We start from the raw sequence: 18,376 nt of genomic DNA, 5'->3' as shown, positions 1-18,376 counted from the left end.
TTTGTCAACAGTTAGTTTTCATAGTAGCAATGCTTCTTTCACCAATTACAGTATTGTTCTTTTATATACAAATCCCGGTAGGCCCGAGATTTAGGAGATGTGATTTAAAAATCAAACTGTTTCCATTATTTACTATGTAGTTCGCGAGAATACCTTTTACACTCGATACATACGAGGCTTTTCCGAGACTGAGAGTGTCAACTATTTATTCTCGTTTCGAAAAGAACCACTTTGCCCACTAGGTTCACTAACTTTTACAGACTAATTGTGACTTTAGGTCATTCCACACTACCTGAATGACATTTGCAATATTTCACAAGTACACTTGGATGAATTGAACTTAAGCATACGCGAATGTTCAGGTAGAGCTCGCATGCTGGCTTCGCGACGGGCGGTGTTCAAAGTAGAGCATTAATCAAGGAGCGTGTGTCGACCATTGTATGAGGTGAATAGCGCTGAATAAAGGCAATCAAGATATCGTCCTTGACTCTGGACACCTGGGGAGCATTCGGTTGTGGCATGATCGATAGGTCGATGAAGGTTGCAGTAGTCTGCAGAAATAACATGGTCATGGTCAAGATATCGTGCTTGGCTGTTAACCCTTGGAAGCATTCGGTTGTTGAGTGATCGATAGGTCGATGAAGGTTGCAGTAGTCTGCAGAAATAACTCAAGATACATGGTCAAGATAGCGTGCTTGACTTTTAACACCAGTAGAGCATTCAGTTGTAGAGTAATCGGTAGGTCGATGTGATATGAAGGTTTCAGCAGTCTGCAGAAATGACATGAGAATGGTAAAGATTTCGTGCTTGACTTTTAACACCAGGAGAGCATTCGGTTGTTGAGTGATCGATAGGTAAGTTTGGTGTGAAGGTCGTAAAATTCTGTAGGAAAAACACGAGAACGGTCAAGATATCGTCGCTGACCGTAAACACCTAATAAAAAGAGTTAGGTTGTTGAGTGATCGATAGGTCGACTTGATGTGAAGGTTGCAGTAGTCTGCAGAAACAACCTAAGAATGGCCAATGTTATTGTGGGCACCTAAGGGTATTCGGTTGTTGAATGGTCGATACGTCGATGAAGGTTGCAGTAGTCTGTAGAAATATATGACGAATCAAGACATCATTGTTGATCATAAACACCTGGGGAGCATCCGGTTGATAAGAGTGAATTAATTTCTATAGGTTGATATGGTAAGAAGGTCGCAATAGTGTGCAGAAATAACCTGAGAATGGTCAAGATATTGTCCCCATTCAAAACACCTTGGGTGTATTCGGTTGTTGAGTGATCGACGTGTCGATGTGGTTCAAAAAGATTACAGTAGTCTGTAAAAATAACATGAGAATGGTCAAGAAATAATGCTTAAGAGTTTACATCTAGGGATCGTTTGGTTGTTGTCAGATTGGTATGTTGATACGAGGATGAAAACTGCAGTAATACTCTAAAAAATTTAACTAATATTAGATATTGTCCTCGGAGAACGTTCGGTAGTTTAGTGTGAACAGAGTGAAATGGTAACCGGATGAAGGTTCGTGTAGTATGTACATGAAGAGTATGTAAACGAATTTTCGGGAAATTTTAGGTGCATTTAAGAAGGTTAGTTGCTGGATGCACATGCCTAGAATCAACAGCAATTCGGTTATTTCAGCAATCTACACATCGATTAACAACAACAATAGTTTGTTAAAAACTACCTTATAGTACAATTTGAAATCAGTGTGGAATGGAAACCAACCCCAAGATAAATTAAATAAACCAATGAACTAAAAAGTTCGCAAACGTTAAAGAAAACGAGAGAACATAATAAAAATAAATCAAGAATAATTTCAATTCAAAACTGTAAAGCAGGCCACAACCATGCAAACCGTTAAAACCCACTGCTTGGAAAGGGGCTGGAGGGAGGGAAAGCATTACAAAGCTAATGCGTCGCCAAACGAGACTTTTATTGGTTCGCCGGTATAAAAACTGTCATCAACTAACCCGACTGAGGATTGCACCATCCAAACGACCCAGAGATCCTGGACCTGGCAGCTTATGGGTATTGAGAAGTGGTTGTGGGGGATTACCTTAGTGCATCTTACCTACCGCCGTCGTATTACTGAGTTTATACAAGATCGGAGAGTGGAAAGGGGAAAACGTTTGTAATTGAAGCAATAAGACTTACCCATAACTCTATCTACAGTGATTAATTTATTCGCCATTAAAATTATGTGGTAACGACTTAACTTACTGAGTTTAGCACGGCTATTGTTTTAGTGCCTCTATTTTTGAATCAGCTTGGTTTGTAAACGTATTCAAATAGATGATGTAGAGCTATATGTTTCATAACATTTTTATCAAAATAGGACGGCATCTTTAAACATGATGGTAGTACAAGGAGACACAAATAGTTTCATTTACTATCTATGATTAATGAAATTCTCTGTATTGTAAAATAAATATAAACAAGTAAAAAATTGGGAAACATGCATACCAATAAATTTTGAAACAAAATACATAAACATAAAATAGTGGTATCTACTTTAAAGTTTTCTAAATTGTCAGTACATATAGAGTCAAAGTTTACTAAATTTGCAATTCTTTGTGGAACTGAGAAATCACAACTAGAAGCAATCTTCTACTTGAATTAAATTTAAATAATTTGTAGTCACGTTGCAAAAAAAAACATCTGTTTTTACTGAATATGTAACTAGACACGCTGAATCATTTAGGTACAAAAACATGTCTAAATTAGTTCAATTGTTATTATATAGCATCAGGTAATCAAACCAAGCAAATATTTTTAGTACAACAGTAATATCTACTACTCCATTCATTGTTCTAAGACAACTCCCAAACATAAAATTGTATTAAGAAAAGAGATTGTAACTAAGATATCAAATTGTACGGAATAATAACAAGGAGTAATAACCAAGAACCAAGTGATATAATAATCTAAATCCCGAGCTACACGAGTTGAAAACAAACTTAACACTGACTCCGATTCGACAAACAACGATAAACTTTTCAAATGGTTGTGACAGCTAGGCAAATATATACTTGGACATCGACGAGCCTTTCACTGTGTGAAATAAAGTTCTGAAAGCTTTCAATGTGAAATGGAAACAGTCATAAAACTGTGGTGTTTCTACTTGCAGGCTAGCTGCTAAACTACCCTAGCGATAGAAAAGTTGTCAACAGCAACCTAGACCCGGGCATGCACTTGGGGAAATTATTTTATAACTTGTTTACTTCGGGATAGTACTAAAAATTAATTTAAAATAGTATTTACTTTATAACACTATATCCTTCATATTTTAAATACTAACATACTCTACCTTTCAGAGATTTTTTGATTCCCTAAACAATTACTACAAGAATGCACATGTTTTAATCACTGGAATTAACGAATGCATTTCCAGTAAAAAATCATATTTCATAAGCATTTGCAAAACAAACAATAACCTAGAGTACAATTTTCGACGGTTTATTTCTTCTTGTGTAAAGATTTAGTAAGTGACATGTTTTACACAAGAAGGATCTTCAGCACACCAATACATCTAAGAGGAACCACTTAGTTTACTTATCCTTCCATCGGTCTTCATTTGTAAACAAAGTTCTGACCTCTATAAGACTTTCAAGTAAAGTCATCAATTTCGTGATTGATTTTCCCCACTGTGACCAAATTAATCAGGAAAAGCTTTCCTTTAATGTATGAAAAATAGTGAAAACTTTAGTATGTGTATGTACACAGAAAACAAAGGAATTGCGTGGACTGAATACTTAATTCCTCAAGTAGCTGTTCAAGTATTCGTGGATATCAAGCTTTAAGGACCTCAAGTGTAGGAAGAATCCTAACAGTTTATTTTGTTACAAAACTATCTTTTTTTGCCACAAAATACTGAATGAAATGGTAAATTTGAAGTCGTATGGCACCGAGAATCGGAGCTAAGACTTACTGTCTCGGTTTCACTGTTCGTCGTGTTACCACTGAGCCGGTTCATTTATTTTACCATCAAAGTTATCGATCAAAATAATTCGATTTTGAATATTTCTACATTTAGATACTGGACCATCTATTGAAATTCAAATACATAAACAGAATTTAAAAAATCCTAATCGACCAAACTCCAATTGCAAAGAGTCGACCTTAATTCAGATGAATACTCCGCAATTGTCTGGGTATCAGAGTGGTTATAGTGCTCTCCTTTAAATCTGAAGGTCGATGGTTCGATTCAAAGCAAAATCAATACTTTACTAAGATACGTTAAAAATACTCGTTACTTTTATCTAACAAATGGTCGACGTTAGATAGCAACAAGACCATGGTTTGGGTCCGTCCCATTCAAAACCTAAAAGTGTCATTGGCGTAGGTAGACGTTCAAAATAAAAAACAAAAATGCACATAGATTGTAAAACACAACCATCGATCTCTGGAGATTGATGAACACAACACAACAGCCAGTGAATATTCTCACAAACATAGCAGTGGTCAAGCGTGAGTCTTGGTAAATATTCGGTAAAACACAATTCTAGGAACATATTAATCCTGTAGCCAGCAGCACTAATCTGCCAATACTGTCGAGAGGCACGACGCTGATGCTGAGTGTGCATAACATTTCAACGTCCTTCTGTGTGGGATTTCAACCATTATTTTCATGACTTGTTGTTCTCTGACTATAGGATACTGCAGCAGATATCCCATCTACAATAATTAGCTATAGTCAATTTTTATCAAATAAGAACATAGTCGAATGAGCTACTTGCAGAGTTTGTTTAAATACAATTTGGTTTTTACGACAAAAAATCTGTAATTTACATCAAAGAACTCTGTCAGTGACCATTAAATTAAGTGATTTTTACTCTAAAACTGGCAACTACTTTAAAATAGGAAAGGAATGTCTAATTTCGACCACAGCTAAATGTTATGTTTTTAACTTTAATAATAATACCTTGTATAAAGAGGTGAAGTTTATTTCGACGAGTTAGACTTCAGAAGGTGTGTAATTAGGGTATTTATTATTAACACGGGGTAGTTCTCTGTGTACTTTTAGTGTAGTTTAGTGTACTCCACTTTCACATTTATTTTATAACAGGTGGCGTAACACCTTTTGAAAAGTTTAAGTTCAAGCTAATTTAAACATAGAAATACATTCTTCATTATGAGATCAATATTTACACGCTTATTTGTTATGTTATGAATTTGGTGATTTTAAAAGATTTGTAAATGAATTTCCACAAGACATTAACAAAAGTCAAGATAGAGACTTAAAACTATTCCTATTGGTATAACAAGTTTGATACGATTATGCAAAATCGACAATACAATCGCCAAGAAAACCCGAAACCCAAGACAAATTGTAATATTTGTAATCAGCTAACCTTTACAGTCGAATACCTCACATATTTCAAGAAAACTACAATTAACTGTGAAGCAAAACAACTGCAAATAACGACCAAGTCGTAGCAAAAATGGACGATAGCGTGACTAAACCTGTATATAATCATTGAATATATAATACAGTTCTGTACTTGAGAACCGCCACAACAGCACCGCCCACTTGGCAGTTAACTGTAATATATCACCTCAGTGGCTATAGTTAAATTTGTAATCTGATTTACACCACGTAAATATTATTATTTATGTGGTTTAGAGACTTATTAGATTGAAATGTGAGTTATTTAAACAGTTACAAAAATAATGTGGGTGGATACTGTAATTTAATTGTATATTACAATGGGACTTTAATTATTTTTGAGACGAAAAATAATATTTTTCATTGAGGAATGTTCAAACTTTCACTATTTATAAAAAAATTTAAATATTGAAAACCCTCAGCATTTCTGTTGTTTTATCTGTAACTTATGATGGACTGAACACGACCTAAGAAGATTCAAAACTCTTCTTGGTCTACGAAATCCATTTAGTGATAACTACCTCAACGGAAAAAATTTAAAAAATCGTGTAATGAGTAAAATACAGCGAAAAATCTATTTACGACGAAAACACCTCTCTTCTATGAATATGATGAATACAAGTTTAAATGAAACGCTTAAAAGAACAAACAAGAACCTTGAATAACTAAACTAACTCACCAGAGAGACCAATTTACATTCAAAATTCACTGATGATTTTCATTAATCCTTGATGAATTTTAATATCTCATCCACCCATTAAAAACACACCTATTATTAGTTTATGGCTTATGGGTGAATTAAAGTGCAATTAAATGCTAAGATAGTTTAAAATCCCGGATTACTCAGTATGACGCACTTCGATACTAATGCAATACTCGGGGTAATACATTCAGTGTGAAATACAGTTAAGTCCGGGGGATTACATACACATTATGGTGGTCCACATAATCCCACAGAAGTAGAATAACGGGCAAATATGAGGATTGAATGGATCGCATTTTTCGTAGAAAAAACTAAATATTGGTAAAATAGTGGCTTACATATACTCTATTGTGGAAATATAAAATATCTATTCTGGATACAGATCTCGTTCAGCGTGATGATGTTAGACATTATATGGAAACAAAATTAGGGTGTGAAATGCTACAAAATCATATACTTTGAAAGAGACGTATTTATTTACCAATACTATTAAGAATTTATTTACTTACGATTATGTATACTTAGGGGGACCACTAATCAGTTAATTATTACATATGCAAACATAAACAACGTTGATTTAATCGATTTTTGTTTACTAGTCAATGGTCTTCTTATGAGACATGTGCATTGTTCAAGTCTTATTTGTAAATGAAATGCTTCTAACATTTCTTGAAAGACGAAATATATTCAGCAAAATATGTAACTACGAAATAAAAACAATTAAACTTATGGTTGTTTAAACACGACAATTATTAGTTTATTAACGTATATAAAATTCAACGACCTCCTAAAATAAAAACTAGTAAAATACCTTTAGTAAAATATAAATTCATTAAATATCCTAAAGTATAATGTAAAACGCAAAAAAAAAATCTATTCGGAAAACTTAACTGGCATAATCATGTCCTAATGAAACTCCTAATAACAACATGTAGAAATAGTAATACTAATGATACTAGTGTTAAATGTAACAAAATGAAATAACAGCATTTCAGCAATATTGTCCTTGATCGACCAGCTCAGCCCTCGGCTAAGCTTTGGATGGCGTGACCAATCTTCTACACATTAACACGACAACAGTCCGGCTCTGTATAAGAGGTTGGCCAGGATGACGTCAATTGGCTACGAGACAGCCAACAGAATTACGTGTATAATAAATAGGTAAACAATTCGAGCTGTATGGATCACAATTAAAGAGGCTTTGGAGCTGATTTAATTTAGAACTAATAACGTAAAAACTATATGTATGTATATATATTTGAATATTGTAGTGATAAGAGCTTCTATTTTGATATACAAATGCATTATTAAAAACTAAGTACCCTTTTATGTATATATATTTGTGTAGAGCTATAGTCATTGTCTTAGATGAAATTTAAATAGTTTTTAAGGAACGAAGTTGACTTTTTATCAGGACAGTTTACTTATTATGAGTTGGGTGTGGTTCAAACGGGACTCAACTTGCTGTAAGCATCAAGTTTTTTAACATTAGGTCTAATGTTATAATTTTATGTCGTTAATTATTGTTCTTTACAAATTCAGCACGTTTTAGGTGAAGAGTAAGTTTGGATTGTATAATCTATGTTTGCTTACTACTGTTTACAAAGTATCTATAAAAAAACTAATGAGATATTCTCACTTTAAAAATCTCCTAAAATTTAAATTCCCTCCAATTACACAACTAAATAAAAAGTAGTTTACATCAATTATTTGTATCATTCACTAGCTTCCAGGTGTCAGGAAAGAGGGTCCAACTAGGCCAAACAGAAAGTCTAGGCCAAGAGTCTCATCTTTAGCCAAGACTATTTATATGAAACGTTTTCTCTAGGCGGTGAAATGGGGTCAGCAGCTTGTGTGAGAATACTGCAACACTTTAACATTACTTTGTTGTATCATGGCTCTAAGTACGGTGTTTAGTTCAATTAATTGTCATCGTAGTTACCATGAGTGGTGTTTAAGAGCACTGAAACACTGGCATATAGAAATCAGCTGTCGACATGTTTGCATTATTGTCTTTTGAATCGCAAGTTTATTATTACTAGAGACCGTTGTATTTAACCACAACGGGCTCTGTTGCTAGTAGTAAATATTTCATTTCAACCAAGTAAGTAAATGTTTGTAGCAAACTGTTAAATAAGCAAACTTATTGACTGTTTACAATTAACATATGTTCTTCTTTTCACTTTTAATTTCTGACAACAGCTGGAGTTTCATAACAATGTTTGTTTCCCATGTTAATTTTACGGAGAGATATGAAACTTTAAAGGGCCCCAAGGCCTTTCTCTCTAATTATTTCCCTAAAAAGAAAGTTTCCTGCACAACTTCACGTTACGCTCTTTGCAATGACACCAAAAACATATAAATCGGTTCAGTAGTTTCGAAGTAGTAATTGTCACAAAAAACTACTTGCGTATTAAATAAGTAACTAGTGTCCATGTTGCTCGAATTCGAGCAATTGCTAAGTAGTTATTTTAAAACGAATAACAGTCACAATTTCTTATGACTTTATAAGATTCGACTCAAAGATTATGGAAATACTGAAGATGCACATAACAGACCGATATAATCAAAATTTCTTGTAAATATCTTATCATTTTTCAAAAGCTGATCTGGTTTTTAGTGTTTTCTACAAATAGCCTTACTCATAGCCGCATTAGGTTGTCCATAATAACGATTATAAATATAAAAAAAATTATTGTTTCTTTTTCTTCTCCTTGGTGATGTTCTATTTTTTTCTTTTTTCCATAGTTTGCAAAACGGATCTTTCAATGATTACTAAAAAAATGCAGCACAGTGTTCATTTAGTTTTCTTTTTAGTATATCAAATTATCTTGGCTCTCTTGCTTTTTTTTCCAATGTAATATTTACGCCAACCCAAATTCAAATAGTAAATATTTCATTTCAACCAAGTCAGTAAATGTTTGTAGCAAACTGTTAAATTAGCAAACTTATTGACTGTGTACAATTAACATATGTTCTTCTTCTCACTTTTAATTTCTGACAACAGCTGGAGTTTCATAACAATTGTGGTTCCCATGTTAATTTTATGGAGAAATACAAAACTTTAAAGGGCTCCAGGGCCTCACTCTCTAATTATTTCCCTAAAAAGAAAGTTTCCTGCACAACTTCACGTTACGCTCTTTCCAATGACACCAAAAACATCTCAATCGGTTCAGTAGTTTCGGAGGAGTAATTGTCACAAAAAACCTGCTTGCGTATTAAATAAGTATTAATATATAGATAGATATAGATATCTGATTTAGCTCAATTGTCTAGAAAACATGACGATAAGAAGTGTGTTTTATTGAAGTTTTGATTTTCAACCAAAGTCCTGAAACATGAATAATAAGTTAAGCTTTTTTCAATGGCCGTATATTGACAATGAATTTATCTTGGGTACTGTATTTGAATAATTTTGAAAAGCTCAATCAAAACTAAATGCAGAAGTGCGTGTACGTTTGATTTTCAACGACAGGCAACTAAACATTAACGTTTATTGTAAATTGGGGCTTTGATGTATCTGAATGATGAAATTACCTAAGCAGTAAATTTTCCCAACTTCAAAAACCCAGGAAAAGTGAATGAAAGACAGGAATTAAACTTAAATAAGATTCAACCTTTTTTTACAAGATTAACTTTAGTTGTTAGGAAAAAATCTCGAAAATAGGTAAGCTTTCAATCTAGACTAACCCCTATTTACACAAAAAGATCAATAAGCGTAAGAAGGAAAGATATTAGTAACAAATTGAGTGAAAGTTAAGTTCTTTGTAAGCGCTCGCTGTAGATGCAAGGCGTACAGAATCATTAGTAAGATAATTAATGAACTCGACAAAGGTTAATGACAGCTTTCTCCCGTATCCTGTATCTAGGTTGTCGATTTTGGTACTCTACCATACAAGCTGTATCATAGGCTTTCCAACTACCCAACTTCATCGACTGAAACACATAGTGAGCAAACTATTTTAATTTACTATTTCCATCACATTTAGGTTAACACCTTCATTACATCATAATTTTTACGCATAAGGAGATCTAAATATTTTCCTCGCCCTCCCCCAAATGAAACCCACTCGAAAGGTCTTGCTTGAAAAGTATAGGCCTATTTAAAATATACATGAAGGTGATGGTATAATGTGAGACAATAGTTCTCGGTGCAACTGGATCAAAGTTACAGAATTGCTCAGAGTGTATATGGTTTTTAGAGTTAATGTATAGTTTTAGTTAGCAAGCTAGACCAAAGATCACTCCAATTTTATACAATTTTTAAAATTTCATTCATTCTTTGTTTTCATTGGGTTTTATTTCCTTACTATTAAGGCCAATGAATTACAAACAGCGTCATGGACACTCATGAATTTTAGTAAAACAAATATGATCCTTGACACAGAAATTAGCTGAAGAAATTTCCAATTTATTTGAGGTAATAAAATTCTCTAAAACTACAAACACACTGTTTGTGCTCTGGTGTTCCACCAACTGTAATGTAGAACACCGCCAGTGTACTTGTAATGTAATCTCCCGGCTTGTTACATCCACTACAACAAGCGCAACCGCATACTGGATAACAATCCACGTTTTTTTATGTTCATTATACACATTAAGTTTCATTAGTATCAAAAGAGTTTTATTTATTTATTCATTATTTTGTCAGGAATAAATTTAAACATCCTATGAAAAAGGAATAAAATTACAACTTTCAAGCGTCATCAATTTGTATGTAAATCTTTGCCCGGGATTCGGCATTAATGAGAGCTTATGCCTTTGTTTATGTGTCAAATACTGCTTCCATAAGGATTACATTGAAACTTGACCCCAAGGGGCGGATTCCTGAGATTTTTTTAATGCCATATAGATGTTGGTACTCGCCGATATGGTCTTTATCACTATGCAAAATTTGAAAACGATTGCTTCAGCCGTCTAGGAGGAGTTTGCGGAGTACGAAATGCATAAGAGTCGACGTAAGAGCTTCGCTCAATTAACATCCTGCAGTCAATGGGTTACCTACGTATGATTGTTGAGTTATTCGTGTAAAATAAACTACATAACCTACAGAGGAGTTTCACTCAGATTACTAGTCGTGGTGAAAGACAGCTGAGGTTAAATAAATAAAAATATTCACGGCCAAATACGGTTTAGTACCGAGTACTCAACTGTGCATTAATTTGAAGTAAAAAACAAACCCTTACAATGTTAAATCCAAGGAGGTAGCCATGAAATTAAGTAATATCATTCAAATAATGTACTGATTGTGTTTGTTGCTGGTGAAATACAAAATTCGTAATTGTTATCACGTCCAGAATTTCCTTGTATTTTACAGCGATGCCGTGTCAAAAGCTAACAGACTGGCAACAAACCAGGTTACATGTTAATATTGCCAACAACCAGCAACCTAGCTTTGCATGTAAACGGTTCAACAATTAACTCTACCCTACTGACCCTGGCTATGTTAATTTATAAAATAGAAATATATACATTTCATAGGATATCTTATGTAGTAGTAAACCATTTCCGCAGTTTCTTGTAAACACATTATTAAAATTTGTGTTATTGGTGTGTAGTTAGTTTTACAACTGCATTTTAACTTAGTTTTAAACATTACAACATTTAAAAATATCATTACTCTGTTCACACATAGTATAAAATTATCGATCCAAGATAATATTTCCGAGACAAAGTAGGGCTTTAGCACACGCTGTGTTGTAATGGCTAGCCAATGCCACGAGCACCACGGGCGGTCACCACAATGCCAAGGCTTGTACGTACATTGTACACGGACAATAGACTGGCGCTGTACAGTGTACATGAGTACATACCAACATCAGGGCAAGTGGATAATACATCTATATACTCATCTAGCCAATGCCACGAGCACCACGGGCGGTCACCACAATGCCAAGGCTTGTACGTACATTGTACACGGACAATAGATTAGCGCTGTACAGTGTACACGAGTACATACCAACATCAGGGCAAGTGGATAATACATCTATATACCCATCTTGCCAATGCCACGAGCACCACGGGCGGTAACCACAATGCCAAGGCTTGTACGTACATTGTACACGGACAATAGACTGGCGCTGTACAGTGTACATGAGTACATACCAACATCAGGGCAAGTGGATAATACATCTATACAGGGTGTCTCAGACCACCCGGCCGGCTTGTATAGCTCCAATATGAAAGCAAATGGAAACCTAATTGCAACTGGAACCCCCTATTTTAACCCCAAGGAGTTCAGCTAAATTATTTTCAACCCCAAAAAAGCACCCCAAAGGGCAGATTTTTGGGGGTGGGGGTGGTTTTTGGGAAATTTTCAAATGTAAAGGGGGGTCGTGTTATACCTCTTTTTAAAGGTCCTTTAGTCCTGAGTATTTTAGTGGAAAAAGATTTAAATTATCTTCATCCCTATTTACAGGGTGTTCAAAAACGTACAAAAAATAGACCTTTGAACTACTTTTCACTGTAAAGAGGTGGAATTTCGTGGGGGGTTCAAATTTTGATAACACTTTAATTGCTAAATTAGCTTTCAAAAAACTCTGGTTTCAACCCTTTTGCTATCTGTTTACTTATGTTACGCATTTTCAAACTTTTTGAAGTTTCAAAAGCTGTTATCTCAAAAATTTCAAATGGCAACATGGGTTTCATTACAAACCACATTGTAGCCCTTAAAATTTGCTATAATTTTTGTATTTAATATTTTTTGGTATCTTCATTGGTTAAAGAGATATAGCGAAATTAGTGTATTTTAATGTTTTATTAAATGGTATTCAAAGTGTTTCAAAGTGTAAATGGACACGTCTAGGTCTCAATTAAAACTAATTATGTTAAAAAATTAAAATACTACCCAGATTGTTAAACTTGGAGGAATAATAAAGGAAAAAACACAACTGCAAATATTCTTAGTTATTTTACAATTCCATGGTTCTAATAGTGCTTTGAATGAATAGTGTCTATAAATGCTACTGGTAAATTAAAAAAAATCATCATTAAATCAATGAGCGTGTGCGTGAAACTGGTCACGTTTGATCAGATAAAACAAATTATAAGGAACTTACTGGATCTGTACGAGAGGTGAATGCACCTGCGGTAGTAAAATAGCAATACAGTACCATAATAGTGGAGAAGAAGTACTACGTGCATAAACAGAGTTGGGGTTTGCATGGAACAAAATGGAAGGCAATTTAAGCATTTGTAGAAGTCCATCGGTATGTAGGCTACTAATGCTGATTCAAACAAATTATTCATTCAAAGCACTATTAGAGCCATGGAATTGTAAAATAACTAAGAATATTTGCAGTTGTGTTTTCTTTTATCAATCTTCCAAGATCAACAATCTGAGTACTATTTTATTTTTTTAGACAAGATTTGTTTTAATTGAGACCTAGAGGTGTACATTTGCAACAGCAAACACTTTGAATACCATTTAATAAAACATTAAAATACACTAATTTCGTTATATCTCTTTAACCAATGAAGATACCAAAAAACATTAAATACAAAAATTATAGCAAATTTTAAGGTCTACAATGTGGTTTGTAATGAAACCCATGTTACCATTTGAAATTTTTGAGATAACAGCTTTTGAAACTTCAAAAAGTTTGAAAATGCGTAACATAAGTAAAAAGATAGCAAAAGGGTTGAAACCAGAGTTTTTTGAAAGCTAATTTAGCAACTAAAGTGTTATCAAAATTTGAACCCCCCACGAAATTCCACCTCTTTACAGTGAAAAGTAGTTCAAAGGTCTATTTTTTGTACATTTTTGAACACCCTGTAAATAGGGATGAAGGTAATTTAAATCTTTTTCCACTAAAATACTCAGGACTAAAGGACCTTTAAAAAGAGGTATAACACGACCCTCCTTTACATTTGAAAATTTCCCAAAAACCACCCCCACCCCCCAAAATCTGCCCTTTGGGGTGTTTTTTTGGGGTTGAAAATAATTTAGCTGAATTCCTTGGGGTCAAAATAGGGGGTTCCACTTGCAATTAGGTTTCCATTTGCTTTCATATTGGAGCTATACAAGCCGGCCGGGTGGTCTGAGACACCCTGTATACCCATCTTGCCAATGCCACGAGCACCACGGGCGGTAACCACAATGCCAAGGCTTGTACGTACATTGTACACGGACAATAGACTGGCGCTGTACAGTGTACACGAGTACACACCAACATCAGGGCAAGTGGGTAATACATCTATATACTCATCTTGCCAATGCCACGAGCACCACGGGCGGTAACCACAATGCCAAGGCTTGTACGTACATTGTACACGGACAATAGATTAGCGCTGTACAGTGTACACGAGTACATACCAACATCAGGGCAAGTGGGTAATACATCTATATACTCATCTTGCCAATGCCACGAGCACCACGGGCGGTAACCACAATGCCAAGGCTTGTACGTACATTGTACACGGACAATAGACTGGCGCTGTACAGTGTACATGAGTACATACCAACATCAGGGTAAGTGGATAATACAACTATATACTCATCTTGCCAATGCCACGAGCACCACGGGCGGTCACCACAATGCCAAGGCTTGTACGTACATTGTACACGGACAATAGATTAGCGCTGTACAGTGTACACGAGTACATACCAACATCAGGGCAAGTGGGTAATACATCTATATACTCATCTTGCCAATGCCACGAGCACCACAGGCGGTCACCACAATGCCAAGGCTTGTACGTACATTGTACACAGACAATAGACTGGCGCTGTACAGTGTACATGAGTACATACCAACATCAGGGTAAGTGGATAATACAACTATATACTCATCTTGCCAATGCCACGAGCACCACGGGCGGTCACCACAATGCCAAGGCTTGTACGTACATTGTACACAGACAATAGACTGGCGCTGTACAGTGTACATGAGTACATACCAACATCAGGGTAAGTGGATAATACAACTATATACTCATCTTGCCAATGCCACGAGCACCACGGGCGGTCACCACAATGCCAAGGCTTGTACGTACATTGTACACGGACAATAGACTGGCGCTGTACAGTGTACACGAGTACACACCAACATCAGGTCAAGTGGATAATAAAACTATATACTCATCTTGCCAATGCCACGAGCACCACGGGCGGTCACCACAATGCCAAGGCTTGTACGTACATTGTACACGGACAATAGACTGGCGCTGTACAGTGTACATGAGTACATACCAACATCAGGTCAAGTGGATAATAAAACTATATACTCATCTTGCCAATGCCACGAGCACCACGGGCGGTCACCACAATGCCAAGGCTTGTACGTACATTGTACACGGACAATAGACTGGCGCTGTACAGTGTACACGAGTACACACCAACATCAGGTCAAGTGGATAATACAACTATATACTCATCTTGCCAATGCCACGAGCACCACGGGCGGTCACCACAATGCCAAGGCTTGTACGTACATTGTACACGGACAATAGACTGGCGCTGTACAGTGTACATGAGTACATACCAACATCAGGTCAAGTGGATAATAAAACTATATACTCATCTTGCCAATGCCACGAGCACCACGGGCGGTCACCACAATGCCAAGGCTTGTACGTACATTGTACACGGACAATAGACTGGCGCTGTACAGTGTACACGAGTACACACCAACATCAGGTCAAGTGGATAATAAAACTATATACTCATCTTGCCAATGCCACGAGCACCACGGGCGGTCACCACAATGCCAAGGCTTGTACGTACATTGTACACGGACAATAGACTGGCGCTGTACAGTGTACACGAGTACACACCAACATCAGGTCAAGTGGATAATACATCTATATACTCATCTTGCCAATGCCACGAGCACCACGGGCGGTCACCACAATGCCAAGGCTTGTACGTACATTGTACACGGACAATAGACTGGCGCTGTACATCGTACATGAGTACATACCAACATCAGGGCAAGTGGATAATACATCTATATACTCATCTTGCCAATGCCACGAGCACCACGGGCGGTCACCACAATGCCAAGGCTTGTACGTACATTGTACACGGACAATAGATTAGCGCTGTACAGTGTACACGAGTACATACCAACATCAGGGCAAGTGGATAATACATCTATATACTCATCTTGCCAATGCCACGAGCACCACGGGCGGTCACCACAATGCCAAGGCTTGTACGTACATTGTACACGGACAATAGACTGGCGCTGTACAGTGTACACGAGTACACACCAACATCAGGTCAAGTGGATAATACATCTATATACTCATCTTGCCAATGCCACGAGCGCCACGGGCGGTCACCACAATGCCAAGGCTTGTACGTACATTGTACACGGACAATAGACTGGCGCTGTACAGTGTACATGAGTACATACCAACATCAGGGCAAGTGGATAATACATCTATATACTCATCTTGCCAATGCCACGAGCGCCACGGGCGGTCACCACAATGCCAAGGCTTGTACGTACATTGTACACGGACAATAGATTAGCGCTGTACAGTGTACACGAGTACATACCAACATCAGGTCAAGTGGATAATACATCTATATACTCATCTTGCCAATGCCACGAGCGCCACGGGCGGTCACCACAATGCCAAGGCTTGTACGTACATTGTACACGGACAATAGATTAGCGCTGTACAGTGTACATGAGTACATACCAACATCAGGTCATGTGGATAATACATCTATATACTCATCTTGCCAATGCCACGAGCGCCACGGGCGGTCACCACAATGCCAAGGCTTGTACGTACATTGTACACGGACAATAGACTGGCGCTGTACAGTGTACATGAGTACATACCAACATCAGGTCAAGTGGATAATACATCTATATACTCATCTTGCGCACGCATACAATGTAAACTAGAGTTCCATGAAACGATTGCGAGTGTGTGGTTAAAGTAATAGGTAACATCTTTCAAGTATGTTAAAATAATAAATTCTCATAGATTGTTCGAATGACATAGTTTCTTCCTGTAAATTTCCCCCAGTGCTTTCCAGTTAGTTTTATGAGTGGTTTTATTTGCGACTTTTTTGCTTTGGTTTGTGTACAAATCTTGTTGTGTTTTAGGTACTCTCTCGTCTGAGGACAGAATCAAATTCCGGATTCCGAAACGTCATGAAAACATTGTTCCTTGTGCATATCGTGATGGAACATCTGCGCAATAGTTTCATAAATAAGATATATCCCTAAACACCTAAAGTCAGCTTCAAACAAAAAATTAAAATATTTACCACCTCAAAACAATTAATGAAAATTGATTGTTATCCAAAAGGAGTTCGAAGAAAAACTATAATTGACAAAAATCCAGGATTCCTTTTTTCATGAAATGGTTTTAATAAATATGTTGAGTAATCCTTTGTTGCTGTTGTAACGATTCCTATTGGTTCTTAACATATAGCACCATCATAGGCATACAAGGAGTCAACTCAATCGCTTCATTTTAAGGTCAGCAGGTTAAGCCAAAGTAGACCCAAGAAAATCTCTATCAGATAAAACTTTCAATCATGATTCTAAATCAAAACATATAAACTTACTATAACAAGTAGACAACAAGTCACATCGTATTCGTTGAAGTGACAAATATCTAAGAATAGCATACAATAAAAAGACGATAAATTACAAGAAAACCCTAAACAAACATAAGAGAGGAAACATTAATTACGTCAAAACGAGGAGTGGCTGAATTATGAGAAGGAATCAGCGAGATCAAAATATACAACTTGGCGAAAGTTGGCGAATGGCGTCGTCAAATCAGAAATAACTCTCCTTGAGCAAAAATCAGAATGATGACATATGGTTATACAGTGAGTGTGAGGAGCTTCAGTTGATTTTCGCGACGGTTTGCAGAATGCATTTTTGTAGCAGAATACTTACTAATAACGATACACCCGAATTTATGAGTTAAAAATTACTTTGTTACTCATATACAAGTTAGTGGATGAAAATAAATAAATAATCTTTGATTGTCAAAGGCTGAAATTCTCACAAGACCGGATCTGCGCCACAGTTCAAAAACACAACAAGCGACTGTCCAGTTGAAAATAGTCTTGTCAAGCCGAAGGTCTCATCCGCCACATCCGGGTGATCAGTATGGACCACGGACCTCCAGGTTGGCGATCGTCCATGATCCCAGGGTCCGAGACTCGGCGATCATGGAGGATACGAGCTGGTCTAGTGGTAAAGCGCGGGACTTCCATCATCAGGTTCCGGGTTTAAGCCCGCCAATCACCAATTACTACGTGATAATTCGGCAACCTTCTAGGTCTAGCCTGCTGTAATT

General features: G+C 36.4%; 1 protein-coding gene across 4 annotated transcripts in view; it reads right to left on the bottom strand.

Moving 5' to 3' along the window:
• The window catches only part of LOC129002641 (ecdysone receptor), a 275,558-nt gene that overhangs the window by 199,550 nt on the left and 57,632 nt on the right, over positions 1-18,376 (bottom strand). The window lies entirely within an intron of this gene.

The sequence above is a fragment of the Macrosteles quadrilineatus genome, unplaced genomic scaffold, assembly GCF_028750875.1.
Source record: "Macrosteles quadrilineatus isolate MER2022 unplaced genomic scaffold, UCM_ALF_1.0 Scaffold_9__3_contigs__length_116548681, whole genome shotgun sequence".
Lineage (NCBI taxonomy): Eukaryota > Metazoa > Arthropoda > Insecta > Hemiptera > Cicadellidae > Macrosteles > Macrosteles quadrilineatus.
The sequence above is the reverse complement of the archived record's forward strand: the minus strand, read 5'-3'. Positions and strand labels throughout refer to the sequence as shown.